The sequence below is a fragment of the Cydia splendana genome, chromosome 22 (genome assembly GCF_910591565.1).
Source record: "Cydia splendana chromosome 22, ilCydSple1.2, whole genome shotgun sequence".
In the NCBI taxonomy this organism is placed as follows: Eukaryota; Metazoa; Arthropoda; class Insecta; order Lepidoptera; family Tortricidae; genus Cydia; species Cydia splendana.
In genome coordinates this window covers 6,096,278-6,111,183 of record NC_085981.1, presented here as the reverse complement: position 1 = coordinate 6,111,183, position 14,906 = coordinate 6,096,278, and the positions used below count along the sequence as shown (strand labels likewise).

The following is a 14,906-nucleotide window of genomic DNA, read 5'->3' as shown; positions in this document are numbered from 1 at the left end:
CAAGACGTCACATTGAGTAGGGTGACCAAATTCTGGAAAATAATCATCATTATTGGTGATAAACAAATAATTAACAACATCATTAGGCTCATCTTTGAATTCTGTATGATGTCTGGCTCGCTTGCTCCACGACCCCGAAATCACCCTGTATAGATAAATACATACTTATATAGATAGAAAACACCCATGACTCAGGACAGGAACGAATATTATGTTCATCACACAAATAAATGCCAAATTCGAAACTAGGACCTTCGGCTTCAGTACCCACTAGGCCAGACCGGACATAGATATTTACTTATGGAAGCAAATAATTTGAAAAAATTACCCAGTTCTTGCTTAAAAAAAAATATTTTTGACATAGTGGAATAAATTACACAAACATTAAGTATTTTAGTATCCGAATTTATAGTTTGCAAGATTTCAAATGGACAAATATTGATACAAACACGTCCGCTTATAAATACCTTGTAAAAATATCTTCATCATCTTTCAACACTGCCACTTGACAACAAATTGATTTGAATATGATATTACACCCCGCCCCTTGTGGGTAAGTGTGCGTGAAAACTCCTGTCACCTTATAAATTGAATTGGCGCCATCAAACACCCATCGAATGTTTGTCTACGGCTTACGGAATGCACCCCCGCGAGGGGACTAGTGATGAGCTTGTGGAATTTCCGGGAATTTTCCTGTTCCCGGGAATATTTTAAACAACAACATTGAATAATTTAAGAGCAAAGCAAAAAAAGTTTTTGGTTATTCTAAATATCTGTTTTTAAATATCTATTGAAAACAAATGTTAGTTAAGCTATTGTTAAATAAATATTACTGAATTTTATGCTTTGACGGTAATTAGATTTTGTAAAGTTATTTGTTTGCACTTATTTGTGTTAAGGATGACTCACGCTAGACCGGGACGGGCCTGGGCCGAGGCGTCCGATACTTCATTTTCTATGAAGGCTGCGAAGCGACGGAAGCTCAGAAGAAGAGAGTCATCCTTTATCTAAAAATTATTAGAAAACAATAATACAATACAATACAAATAATCTTAATGCTCAATGCTCACCAATATTAAAATAAACTACAATAAATACCTAATAGCTTTTTTGTTTACCTGGGTACCTAAAAACATGGAAGAAATTTTTAGACCCATCAACGTTATATAAGTAAAGGATAAGGTGTAGAGGTGTTAGTTAGACTTGAAATAAGTTAATAAAAGTATTTCTTCCAATGAACACGGATACGTAACTATTCTCTTGAATCTACAATATTCCCGGCATCAGCACATCACTAACGGCGACCATTTTGTTTCCTCTTACATCCGTTGTTTGAATTCTAAACAGCCAAACTTTCCTCGCGTTACCTTTTCCCGAAAAAAGTTACCGGTAATGGTTTTGAAAATTAAATTAGGGAACGCGATTTCATCTCTTTTTTTAATTAACAATAAAAACATGGAGTGGACTGGCCGTCTGGTTTTGGGATGTTTAAATGTCTTGTTGTGATACAATGTTTTAATAACGGGGCTATTCATAAATTACGTCATTTCCAATTAGGGGGGGGGGTCTGGACATCGGATGATGGTAGAGACATAGGAGGAAACGGGGTCATTCGAAGCATGATTTTTGGATGATTTTAGGGGGCGGGTCAAAAATCGTCAAAATTCGATGACGTAATTTATGGACAGCCCCAACTCTCTCTACATATGTTTAAAAGTTATTTCTAGATTATATTATTCATTTGTGATCCAAAGTCAAACATTGTTATTAAGTATTTACTTATTTATATTTAACACGGGTTAACGATGAAAATATAAATTAAACTTGAAAAAAAAAAATACTTAAATACCTATTTTAGTTGGTGGTACCTATATAATATATTTTTATGTATGGTACATCTTAGAGTGAATAAAATGATAATTGATAAGCATTTACATCAATTACTGATTATAATTTTGTTAGATGACATTGTGTCCAACATAAAAGTGAAGAATTAAAAAAAAAACCTTAATTTAAGTACCTATAGTGGCATAAAATGATTTCATACATTTGACGCCACCATATGTATTAAGTATGAACTACAAATAATTAATAAAACATTCTCAATTTACATTGAAACAACAGAATCTCAGCGAACCATGAATCAAATATTCTTTTAATACCTTCCCACAGATCCTGTACTGAACTAGACGCACCAAATGCACGCACTTCATCATTATCTCAGCCGAAAGACGTCCACTGCTGGACAAAAGCCTCCCCCAAGGATCTCCACAACGAACGGTCATTCGCTGCCCTCATCAACCAACGGTTTCACGCGACTTTAACCAGATCGTCGGTCCATCTAGTCTGGGGCCTTCCCACGCTCAGTCTTATTTTACACAAAAACGCACTTCACTACACCTTATAATTATAAAACAAAGTCCCCCGCCGCGTCTGTCTGTTTGTATGTTTGGTTGTTTGTTCGCAATAAACTCAAAACTACTGAACGAATTTTCATGTGGTTTTCACCTATCAATAGAGTGATCCTTGAGGAAGGTTTAGGTGTATAATTTGTTAACCCGTGCGAAGCCGAGGCGGGTCGCTAGTATTTAATTTAAAAAGAAACATCGTTCAGTCTTGCTCTTGTCAGGTGTTTGTTGCTAGTATGAATATATTTACATAATAATTGTACAGATGTAATGAAACGTTTTAAGTTGCAATACATATTTTAATGGTTTCAATATATGTCACCAGAAGCGTCTTCATACGTTCGTACATTAGTGTGTTGTTTTTAGTTTAAAGATTAATATCTTATAATGATCTGTGTAAGATGTCCACAAATATATATATATTTTTTTTATAATATGTATGCTAGTTTTATGGTATTTATCTAAAGTTTTTAATTTCATTTTATTTAATGTTGGTCAGCTCCACAGAAGGAGGTGATGTGCATTGCTGTTTCCTCTCTTGACATGATCTGCAAGCGGCAGCGTTATTTCTTACTCATCTGAAACACGTGCGTGTTCTAGTTCAATCCATGGTCTGTGTACCTTCCCAATAATAATTCCTGAAGGTTTATATATAATTCCATTTGTTTTCTTTCATCAGAGTGCCGAACGGTGTTGGTGTCGATCACGTTTCTGTACGGGAACAATTATTCCGGTATTATTATATTGACGTTTCTGACTGTACTGGATTGGTTTTATTTGTTGTATTAAATAAGTTAAATCATTTAACACCAGATAAACATTTTTACCACGCCAGCTCGTAAAGGCTCTCTTTATTTGCCATGAGGATGTTGCATTTTATCTAGAAGAGGAGAAAAGTTTGTTTGCCTTGAAACCTTCTTAACGCTCAAGATTCCACTTTCCCTTGATTGGGTATCATTATTAGCACGAGGAGTTGACAACAACTTTGTCCCTTTGTAACTACATTTTACCTTTTTTTAATAATATTTTTAGGAGGCAAACGAGCAGACGAATCGCCTGATGGTAAGCAATCGCCGTCGCCCCTGGACGCCTGCCTGCAAAACCAGAGGGGTTGTAAGTGCGTTTCTGGCATTTAAGACGGGAGTAGGGAGACCGAGGTGAGTTGTGACAGACGAGAGTTGTGACATCGTCGATTTTTTGGAATCTATTAACTAGAAATTAGGACGCAACAGTGTGCGTTTGTTAGCTTGTAACTTGAACTAACAAACGCGCGCTATTGCGACCTAGTTTCTAGGTTTGAAGGTCGTATCGGTCCGGAAATGCCGCGGGCGACAGTTTATTCCACAGGTTAGATGTGCGAGGCAGGAAGTTTCTGGAGACACGCACAGTTGAGGACTGCCAACCATCTCAGTGGTGAAGATGGTAATGTTGTCGAGTACATTGCCCGTAGAACCGATGGCCGTTGGGGCGGAAAGGTTCTCGAGTGGCGACCACGTACCGGAAGGCGCAGCGTGGGTAGACCCTCCACAAGGTGGACTGACGACCTGGTTAAGGTCGCAGGAGTTCGCTGGATGCGGGTGGCGCAAGACCGGTCATTGTGGCGCTCTTTGGGGGAGGCCTATGTCCAGCAGTGGACGTGCTCTGGCTATGATGATGATGATGATGATGACTAACAGTTTTTCAGAAGTAGAAAATTGTTACGACGATAAAGGCTTTTAATGTCCATTTCGTTAAAATAATCTGCAAAAATCAAGTTTCAGACAAGGCCCATATTAACATTCACGTTGCGAAAATATTGCCAAAAATATAAATATGGCTAAAGCCTTGTAACCCCCCCTCCCCCTCCCAGCGGGAGGGGGTTTAAGGTGCCTTTTACACATGTGCTACACAATGCCCGCACGTTACTAGTTGTATTGTACCGGCATGCAACTTTTCTTCAACCCCTACAATAACCGGGACACAGTGGTTCGCGGGACAGTAGAGATGCTAACATTTTTCTCACACAAATTAGTATAAATAGAAATACTTGTAGTTTATATAGTGGCATTGTGGTGTACAGAATACAGAATACAGATCTTTATTGGTAAAAGCAAATTTTACAGGTCACATTTTATACATATTTCCAAAAAATATATGCTACATACATATGTTCTTTAATTAAATTAATTATTTCATAACATTTTTTAAACAAAATCATTCTTCTTTTTACGTTATTATTGTTAATACAATACAATACAATACAATAATACAACACACAATACAATTTACAATTACAATTACACAAATTACATTAATTTTTGTATACAATTTTAATTATGGTGCAGTATCAACGACCTCATCGAATATTTATAAATTCGTCAATGCTGTAGAATGCTTTTTCTATAAGAAGCAGTTTAAGTTTAGTTTTAAATACTTGGTCACTATTTAAGCTTACATTTATATTATTTAAGCTTGTACTTATAGATATAAGTTTGCTCTTAATACTTGGGGAAATCCCTCAATTCCTCAAGGAATCAATCATCAGATCACGACCTTGAAAAAATGCTGTTTAAAAAACCTAACTTACCTAAACCTAACAACATTAGAAGACATCACCAAACGTGAAAGTTGTACACAGGAAGTTGAATTCATCAAATGTCACTATTGTGAATGTAAATGCTTTATTTATTGTCGAAATTGAAAAAAAACACTATATGTATGCCTACAAAATTGAGGAGTTCCCTTAGTTCCTCATGAATCCCATCATCATAACCAGATTTTGACACAAATGGGACTAATCTGAAAGTATATTCATTTATCTCAGCCAAAAGACGTCCATTGCACTGCTGGACAAAGGCCTCTCCCAAGGATCTTCACAGCGAACGGTCATTTGCTGCCCTCAACCAACGGTTTCCCGCTACTTTAACCAGATCGTCGGTCCATCTAGTCTGGGGCCTTCCCACGCTGCTTCTTCTGGTACGTGGTCGCCACTCGAGAACCTTTCTGCCCCATCGGCCATCGGTTCTGCGAGCAATGTGGCCCGCACACTGCCACTTAAGTCTGGCAATTCTCTGAGTTATGTCGACAACTTTTGTTCTCTTGCGGATCTCTTCATTTCTGATTCGATCACGCAGGGAAATTCCGAGCATACTCCACTGTTCTTTGAATGACCTTGAGCCTTCTTATGAGGCCCATTGTGAGCGACCACGTTTTTGTGCCGTACGTCATCACCGGCAACACACACAGGTTGAAGACTTTCGTCTTAAGACACGCGGTATTTTGGACGAGAAGATGTTGCGTATCTTCCTAAACACTGCCCATCCAAGTTGGATTCGATTGAAAGTATATACATACTTTCAATCAAAAATATATATATGTACCTACCTATTTTTAAATTAATTGAAAAATGACGAAATACCGAGGTAACAAACATAACATAAACAATCGAATTGAAAACCTCCTCGTTTCATAATTTTGAAGTCGGTTGAAGAGTCCAAAACGCTTAAGTTATAACTGGGCTACTGTCCTTGCTTTTACTGCGGCACCACGCGCAGCTATTTGAGTAACGAGCTCGGGGTATTCCGGATAAGTGAAAACAAAGCCGGGTATCGGCCGGCATTGTTATCCGGCAAATCCGGAACCCGGACAAAATGGCGTAAGCGACGATCATATCTGAGTGAGATATGGCCGTTTTTGTTTGTGGCGAGAAATGTTAGCCGTATGTATGGAAGCAAGTGACGGTTGTACAGGATGCAATTGAAATGAGACACTAATGAAATTTGTGTTTTTGGTCATTGATATTGCACTCGTGACGGGGCCACAGTTAAATTTTATATAGACGAGGACTACGGACTAACGGGGCTGACCCTGTTAGTGACTGATAACCTGCGAGTACAAATTTCTATCTAGATTAAACTTTGAAACACCGCAGTATCGGGTCCAGCTCCGGTTATTGTTCATTTCCTCAAAATTCTATGTCATTACGACAATCGTTATCATTTTTATATACTTAGGAGTCAAGGCAAGAGATATATGACACTGTAATAGTGTACTATTTACCGCCAGTGTTATCACACAAGGCAGTAATAGTAGTATATCCACAACATTCCAAATTTCTTTCTTATAATCAACTGCATAGATAACCTGACCTGAACTGATACAAATTTGTTTACAAGTACAAAATACAAATACAAATCATTTAATGTTAGAAAGCGAGTAATAGAAATGATGTTTGCAGTGGGGGTCAACCATCTCTGCAGCTGACTGTGCATTATAATGCACTAGGGGCCTTATGAGGATAAACTAAAGTGTCCACTTAGGGCCACTTGGACCATACCACTAACCCGGTGTTAACCGGATAAACCTGGAGTTACCATGGTTACCAGTACAATTTGACACTGGGTTAACGGTTTAACCGCTTAACCCCGGGTTAGTGGGATGGTGCAAGTGGCGCGTAGAGGTACGATCCGTGGTTATCGTTATGCTCGTTTGCCACGGCGGTGTATATAATAAGATTTATTTTTCATTTTTATCCCTAACGGTAAAGTCATCCGGTATGAGACTGAAATACGTCCTTTTTTGATTAACATGGCGAACAATGAAGCGTATTTGAGGTACTTGGAAGTTTTCACGTACATATGCTCGCGGTTATTGTTAATAGCAACCGAAGTTTGCCAACAGTTCGGACGCTAATGGCGTCTGAAGTGGTCATTATTCGGACATCATTACTACCAACAATTTTTAACATAGTCCTTGAGGTCTATGTAGAAGAAGAAGAAAGCGTTCATTAGCACAATAACATAACCTTAAAACTAACTAAGAATACGATATGCGATCGCGATCGCGATAATCGCGAAATGCGAAAAAAAAAAAAAAAAAAACTAAGAATATTATTAAATTGTACAACGGGACTTAATCGCGTATTTAAGTTGTAAGATTTACCTCCGACGTTTCGAGGACGGCGTTGTCCCCGTGGTCTCGGAGAAGACTGGCTCAAGTTGACATCAACATCTTCTAGCCGCGCGAGTTTTTCGAACTACCCGCACTTGGTCTTGTTTATCAATTTGAACGTTTTGCGCACTAGGGATGTTACTGTCGACACACAACACTAACGATATTCGATTTATCGACTAAGTCCCGCGATTAAGTCCCGTTGTACAATTTAATAATGTTTGAAAATCGTGAAAGTTTAAATCAGTGTTTAACTAAGAATACCTACACAAAATGAAGAGTTGCGCTAAATGGTCCTCACTCAGCTTGGTGTCACGATATGAGCCACATTCTTAGAGCATTTAGTAACTGGAGACGCCTCGGCTGTCATTTTCTGTACAAAACAGTCTGCCGATTATTGCGGAGGAGGGGCACGTCAAATGTATGACTCTTGTAGGCCGTGTTCTTATGTCCCATCCCATTTCGATTTTGAGCTTGTTTTATATTATTAAATAATTCCTAAAAGTGATACAATTTTCATCAAAATAGTAGAATTAGTACCTAGTAGGTATGAGTAATCATAAAAGCCACATATATCTCCATTAAACAATTATAAGTGAAGACTTCTGGCCCATTACGTACAATCCCCACATTAAAGCGATGCAACATCACACGGCTCCCTGTCGAAATGGCACACCACTCTCTCATATTGACATGCACAGGATGATTACAAAAAAAATATTTATTTTTACTTTTACATCTAATTCTTCAGTCGGTCTCTCAATGCTCAGGATCGTGACATCATGTCCTTCTGTTGAAGACTAGGTTCCTCCATATCTATATCTAGAAAGGGGCCCACTGATTAACAGTCCGCCGGACGGTATCGGCCTGTCAGTTGTTCGGAACTGTCAAAATTTTGTTCTAACTGACAGGCCGATACCGTCCGGCGGACTGTAAATTAGTTTTTCGTTTCATATTTTTACTTGTCTTCTATAATTTAGTTTTAATAAAGTTTTATTTAATATTATTTTAATTTTAAGCAGATATTAGTATTTATTATTAATTCAGTTTGTAAATGTTGTGTTAATGTCTTTACTTGTAATTTTTTTTATAATTCCAACGATATAAATAAAATATAACGTAAAATATTTGACATGAGAATTGTAATCTATCCTACACGTCATCGGCATCATTGTAAAGATACCTACTGTATAGTAGTAGTAGTAATGGTATGTAGTATTTAGACCACCCTAACTACAATACTAGTCGCTACAAGAACAAAAAACATTTCCAGCTCAGTCCGTCACAGCGCATATCCAACGAAAAGTCATTTGAAACCACCCTGTACACTAAGTGCAGTGCCTATCACGCACAAAGGCCCGATCCATGCCTTGTGGCCGTATCTGCCTTTAAAAAAAAGTACAACAATGGGGCAGGTACATGTCGCGGCTGTGCAATAACGTATTATGAATGGGACGTATGGGAGGGTAGTGTGTCGAGCCTGTACGCTATATCTAGGGTTGCCATACGTCCCGTATATACGGGACTGTCACCGTATTTAAGTATCACGTCCCGTATTTTTACTGGTCCCGTTTTTGTCCCGTATGTTGTCGACCGGTCTGGCCTACTGGGTAGTGACCCTGCCTATAATATTTATTTATTTAGTAATAGCGCTCTAGAACAGGGCTCTCCAAAAAAAAAGTTGTCCACTGTCCCTTATTAGTTCCGACTAATTATGGCAACCCTATCTATATCTTTAGGTATTTAAATAAAAGTAAACAATTTGTACATTTTCGGGTAGTCATAACATTTATTGGTTAACCAACCAAATATAATACCGCCTGGATCAGTCACTGAACGACCTGTCGGCGTATTATGGATGGCTTTATCCATCTTTATCCACGTAATAGAATAACTGTCACTTTTAACACCGTGGGATAGAAAGTGACGGAAACCGTTTTATCACGCTGTCACGTAGACAAGAACGACCATCATATCCGTACTGACTTCAACCTACCTTATTTGATCATGTAATGTTTTCATCTACCCTCAACTGGCTTAAAGAGCCGTTTGAGGGTAGCTTTGGTTTACTTTTATTTAAATACCTAAAGTCTGTACTTTATAGTGATGGACTTGTGTGTCTTCCCGTTGGTTTTCGTTATGTGTGTAAAATTCCGTTCTTGGTGTCTCGTCATACAGTTATTTATTTGTCAAATAGGGTACAGTGGGTGAGCTCTTAGTATGAATGGATTGTAGAAAAATACCTCGTGTATCGGCGAAGACACCCAAATATGATACGGCTATTCTTTCTTAAACTAACAAAACTTTTTAACTTGCCGTAAAAAGTTAAGTAAAGAATAACCCACAATAATAATTAACCTACGTCCTGCTAACATATGTTTAAGCTGACAAATTTGGAAACTCAGTCGTCAGGAGGATATTTTTGAGTAACTAACGATAATGTACCGATCTCATGTAATACATGCACGCAACTGTCAGCTTACTCCTTTAAATTCCGGATAGTTAACGTAGAGGCTCCAGTGCCCATCACAGCTCCAATAATCGACATTTTCAATCATAATATCATAGCAATAAAGTTGACAGCAAGGTGTCGAATAGGGTCTTAACATGTCGATTATAGGGGTGTTTCTACCAATGTATAAAATCCTTCCAATATTTGCTCGTCAATATATCAGCCCGTGTGTTTTCCCCCGCAGAAGCACTCTCTCATCACGAACTAAGCGATGATTATGCTCGAGACGAGCTATAGATACGCTACTGAATATAGTAATCGTGTATACTACTAGTTCATAATCTTGAATAATTATGTATTTTAATGCTTTTTTGCTTTGGGGAGGCAATTAAAAGTGTTTATGCTTAAATATACGAAGCAAGATACAAAGATATAGTACATTAGTGTGTATTTTAATATATCACTGCAAACTTAAAATAGACATAGGTTTTAGCGATAGGTACATCGTGATCACGCATGTCCATAAAGATATATAATAAATTGCCACAAAATATAAAGGAAGAAAAGAAAGAACATTTATTTGTAAGAAAATTAAAAGAAACCCTTATAAACAAAAGCTACTACACTGTCGACGAATATTTAAATGATAAGTTTTAAGATGTACCTATTCTAATAAGATTACAATTTTACATTTTTATTTGTATTAGGTATAAGTTAGGTTAAGTAATAATGCTATGCCCTTGCAGGGCTCATGTTTGAAACAACTCATTTGTTATTTAATACCCTTATGTACAACATGAACGCAAATAAAGAACTTGAACTTGAACTTGACAAATTGTGAGGTCGCTCCAGTAAATGAGACGTTTTGAGTTACAGTAGTGAGTTCACAGTGAGTTAAAGTAGTAATAGATTGCTAGCCAATAGCCATGTGTGCATCACCTTAGGTAAGTTTTACAAGTGTTAAACCGCCTTAGACTTACACGTTTTCAGTGACAGCCATCATTACGCCGTAACGTCCAAGCGACTGCTAAGTGTACTGTTTATGTCACTGGCGTCACGTGTTTTGAATATTTATCGAGGGGCTATCAAATAGTCCTTAGACAAGACAGTCGTTTAAACTATATATACGTACGCGAGGAAAATTACAGAGTATATTTTGTCACGTGGATTCCATTATCCATAATAGGCCTATAGGCAGGGGGCTGTCACTACGCAATTTAGGTACATTTGGCCGGCGCACCTCCCGGGCAGGGCAGGCGTATGGCAGTGCAGGCCGCTCGGCTCGCACGATAGTCGTGTCACGTGGCGCTCGCGCAAAGAAGATTCACGGTTCGTGCGCGGTTATAAGTTTCAATTTTGTTGCAGGCGGCGAGTATAGGTATAATTTTATACCTAAATATGACTTTTGTGAAGGAGTGAATTTTCTGTACGGTAGTACTATTAGTTATTCTGTGCTATAGGTTCCGGTTTGGTAGGGACATTTATTCGTATGATTGTCACTAATATTGTTATTATGATTATGGATGTTTTGTTTTCTATGTATAGAAAACAAAACATGTACTTAGGTACCTAATTATTGGGTAGTTTTACAGTTACTACTAATTTACCTTAAATAATATGGTTAGATACTGTTGTAGCTAAATAATCCCACGTTGACCTCAAAACTCGAATATTGATTAATACTTACCTCATTTTAAGTACCTACACGTGTTTTACGTACATATACAAATGGAATTTCCGAAGCACAAAGACAGGAATCAATATGTATCCCTCGCATGATTGAAAGTAAATTATATTACGTCCTACCAAAGAGAATAGAGTGTATAGAGGCGGATTGTCAAAGTAAATTATGTAGCCACTGTAAATTTACTGCCATATATATATATATATATATTATTGGGAGTGTGGCGTGCTGTAGTGTGTTAGTTTAAGATTAGTATTAAACATAACGTCGAATTGACTGGTTGTTTCACTGACTACGTCTCCGCCTCGACTCCCCACCTCAGAATCCTGGCAGGGTCGCCATCTGAGGTGGGGAGTCGAGGCGGAGACGTAGTCAGTGAAACAACCAGTCAATTCGACGTTACGTTTAATACTAATCTTAAACTAACACACTACAGCACGCCACACTCCCAATAATATATATATATATGGCAGTAAATTTACAGTGGCTACATAATTTACTTTGACAATCCGTCTCTATACACTCTATTCTCTTTGGTCCTACGCAGCTTGGCAAAGGGGAAACGCTTACTAAACGCATGGTAAGCTCTTTGTAGGCCCAATCGGATTTACATACGTACGGCATGATTGCGAAATTATTTGTAGGGTTTAAAGACGCACATTGAGGACGGGGTCTCGTCATCATCACGGCTCATTGGAGCCTGTGGTCCGGTTGGCAAACTATCACGTAGGCACCGTGGTATTACATCTTCTTATGTAAATTGATGTCACATAATTTTATTTCAATGTACATTACATACTTATATGTAAATGTGAAATACATTCATTTATGTAACGATCATTTCGAAAATGAGTGATGTAAATTTACATCTTCAAATTTACATAAAATGTATTTACGTGATGTGTATAAAACTGTGATGTTTTACATTCAGATGGAAGACTACATAAATATTTAATTTTAGGTAGGTACTTACCTAAAAATCCCGATTTTTTTTCTAACAGTGCAGTTTTTATGAAAGCGACAACCCTTCCAATCCAGAGGGGAAACTAAAATTTGGTACACAAAGAAATTAGATACAAAGAATATAGCAAAGCATAGAAATTATGTAATTACATACAATACTTCTACTCGCTCTATTTTCTATGTATAACTATTTTTTACGTAAATGTTCATGACGTTTCAAGTAATTAGCATCTCGTTTTAAAATGAGTGCGTGTTCGATTGTATAGGAGAGTGATTCTCAAGAAAGTGACATCGACAGGTTAAAGTGAATGAAAAATTTTTTTTTGTATTTTTTTTACTTTTAAGAATGAAAAATATGTTTTACCACTTCAAGTACCCCAAATTTTCAAAAGGGAACGGAAAATGAAGAAGTTATTTTCAAGACATACAATAACCTATACATTGAACACAGGTTAAAGTTAAGCAGGTTACAGTGAAAAATACATTCATTTTAATTTTTTTCTTTGAACGGATAATAATACGAATGTCTCACTTTTAGCATAGATGAATAAACCTTCATACAATATTAAAATGATATTATTACATTAGGCCCCATACCAAATTCGTAAAATAAACGAGGCAAGTTAAAGTTAACGTTACAAAACCCCAGATTTAGAAGCCTTTAACAACTTGTCTCTACGAAACTACGACACTTGGGTCATAATGTACCCTACGGTGGTTAGCTTGATACTTACCTAATATTTTGCCATAGTTATGATCTAAATATTTTTTTCTGTGTATCAGTCAGATGCAATACCGCACATGTACATGTTGGTACAGGTTAACAGTGAAAATATCCTTGGACAAACTTCGTGCGTGAATATTGTTGTAAAAAAAATATATATAAGGCCTGTGCAAAGTACATTTTAAAAGGTATTGTTTATGTTATTATATAGGATGATATTTTATTTACATAAATTGGTGCTTATAAAATCTAAAGAACTAAAACCGGAAGAGCGATGCTTTTGGACGAGACAGGTTTCAGTGAAAAGTGCTACTCTTTATTTTTTATAAATATAAGTATTAAATTTAAATAAAAATAATTACTCAGCCTCGATAAACATTGTTTTAGTTTATCTAGATACATTTTTGTTTCATATGAAAAAGAGCAAATAAACATACATTCAATTCAAAAACTCAATGACAGGTTAAGATGCCACTATTTTGAGAATCACTCAGGAGTGCCTTTTTAGTGGCGGGTTCATGTGACTCTTAAATTATATCTTGTGAATGCCTAAAGTAGGTTTTGAAACGCATCTTTATATAAACTGAACTAGCATATAATATGCTCTTTGTATAGTGACTGAAATACCAAGAGACAAGCAAAAAAGTCATATATCCATGTCAGTTTCATAATGACTTACAACCTTTTGGCATTGGAGCGCAAAATAGACGCCTCTGAAAGGCTCGCATAAAATACCTCCGATACAGCGCCTATAATGGAATTTCCTCCACTCAACATAGGAAGCCGTGTTATTATGTTAAAGTGCCTCTTGGAAGGTCTTAATATAATTTTCGTATTTTCTGGTTGACTAGCTTTAAGTTTAAAGTGTGTTTCTATCACACAGTATTTTAAAATGACACAATACATAAATGTCTTTTTTTGACATATCAAATATATTCAATTATTCTATTCAAAATAGTTGTTTGATTAGGTAGTTTGGTTTATTGATTTAAATGCCATCTAAATGAGTGGCCATCTAAACGTTACGGTCACGTGATCACGTTACGCGTTACGCTGTCTCGAGTTTATCATTTTTTCCCCACCTCAAAAACTGCCCAGCGCCGCTAAAGAAGTTTTCACTTCAAAAATATATTGATTAAGTAAGTAAGAGGATAAAAATAACTGTAACAATTTGTATGAGCATATTGTTTTATATTTTCAAAGGTATTGACATTATATGTAAGTACATAATAAGTTATATATTTGCCCTAAATTGACCGCTCTTATGTCCATGTCAAACTCTGAACTGTTTTGAATTTAAACGAAGTTATGTTAAATTAATAGTGTAAATGAATACGATGTAGAGCTTCTGGGCTTATTGCTGAGCTTCTTTCTAGAGTAAAAGTATAGAGCGGAGAAGGCTTTTCATTTCGTAAACAACTCAACCATACGTACCTACTTGAGCTAGGCAAATGCCTTATTTATATCATTCTAAAAATCTTCACGTCACACTTGAAAGTGACATTCGGATGGTCCTGCAGCAGCCCAGTTTTTTTACAAACTAAATTTTAGAAAAGTAAGTTAGACAAATATAATATAGCGTGTACATATAAACTAAAACTAGCTAAGACCAATCCAGAACTTTAATTACATCCCAAGCGAACAGGAACTTGCCACCCATATAGATCTTTTTTTTTCTGGTGAAGTCAACAACGACGCATACATAATATTCTTAATATTGAACTTGCCTCTCATTTCACATTTATG

The 14,906-nt window shown here is 36.8% G+C and overlaps 1 protein-coding gene and 1 long non-coding RNA gene across 2 annotated transcripts in view; one reads left to right on the top strand and one right to left on the bottom strand.

Annotated features, from left to right (window-relative positions):
- Positions 1–14,906, top strand: part of LOC134801532 (uncharacterized) — a 222,559-nt gene that overhangs the window by 129,467 nt on the left and 78,186 nt on the right. The gene's annotated exons all lie outside the window — the stretch shown is intronic.
- LOC134801481 (uncharacterized) overlaps positions 4,752–14,906 on the bottom strand; it is a 183,099-nt gene continuing 172,944 nt past the window's right edge. Inside the window, exon 4 of the transcript XR_010145672.1 lies at positions 4,752–4,837. The gene's annotated coding sequence lies outside the window, so the exon portion shown is untranslated. The remainder of the gene's footprint in view (positions 4,838–14,906) is intronic.